Here is a 1,236-nt window from a genome sequence, read left to right as displayed (position 1 = left end):
AGGAGAGAGAGAGAGAGAGAGAGAGAGAGAGAGAGAGAGAGAGACGTGGAAAAAGAGGATTCCCCTGAACGTGTCGAAACGAAAGGTAGTACGCAGCGAAGAGACCGATGGATCTGGAGGGAAGAAAAGGAAAAGAAAAGAAAAGGACGAAGAAAAGAGGACGAAGATAGAGAGAGGAGTTCCCCGAATCCCCTCGTCCATCGGTAAGAATTTCAAACATCTGGCTCGTTCTATCGACGCTTCGACAATGTTACGGGCGAAGCGCTTACGCTCCCCACGAGGTCGCGGATAGTAACAAAAACAAAAGCCTTCTGGCGTGTATAATCGCAGTATATAAACACAGAGATATATAACACAAAGGAGAAATTGCATAGGTTAAATTGTACAAAGACGCGTAAGACCGGTTCCTCTTCTCCCTAACGTACGTATAAAATATATATTTTCTTATATACAGATATTTTTTTACGGCGTGCCTCTTCTGCCTCTCCCGACTCGGCTCGAATCGGAGCCTTGAATCGGTCCAAAAACGGAATATCCGTGGCTCACCGGTTATTTAAGAACGAAAGTGGCATCGATTCTCCCTCTCTCCGATCTCTTGAATGAATCGAGTCTCAACCATGGCACAGATACGACGCACTTACTCAGCGTGCCGCACGTGCCTGTTGTGCATACGTAATGCGTATTGACACGTCGAGTGACAGCACGCGGACCAAGTCNGCGAGCCACTCGTCGAATCGATACACACGATCGGGAACACACGCACACGCACACGCAAGGGGGTCGAGGATCTCCAACACGATCCGAAGTATCTGAAAATCGCGTCGAATCGAATCGAGACGTAACGTGAGGCGAGCGTAACAAGAGACAAGAAAGAGGATTGTTTCACACTCACCGGCAATGGCGACGAACAGGAAGAATATCCACATATCCATGAGCATGCCGGCGAGGCGTAGCCGCAAGTTGGTCGTGTACGCGAGCTTGTCCATCACGCTCCAGGATTCATAGTTGAGTGTCGTTGGTCGGCCGATACTTGGAGATTCGCCCTCGACTATTTCGTCGCACAGAACGTATCACTGTCCGCGATTATTTCACAAGCGGGAAAGTTGATCACGGAACACCCGGGACCCGTGTCACTCGTGTCCTTCCTTACGAACCGTACTGCAAGAAGCAGGCTCGTGGCATCGTTGCTGCGTTTCTCGGCGAGAAGAAGAACGCTGCCAACTGGGCACCGCGTAT

This window comes from Apis dorsata, unplaced genomic scaffold (genome assembly GCF_000469605.1).
Source record: "Apis dorsata unplaced genomic scaffold, Apis dorsata 1.3 scaffold_331, whole genome shotgun sequence".
NCBI lineage: Eukaryota > Metazoa > Arthropoda > Insecta > Hymenoptera > Apidae > Apis > Apis dorsata.
Note: the sequence above shows the minus strand (reverse complement) of the source record.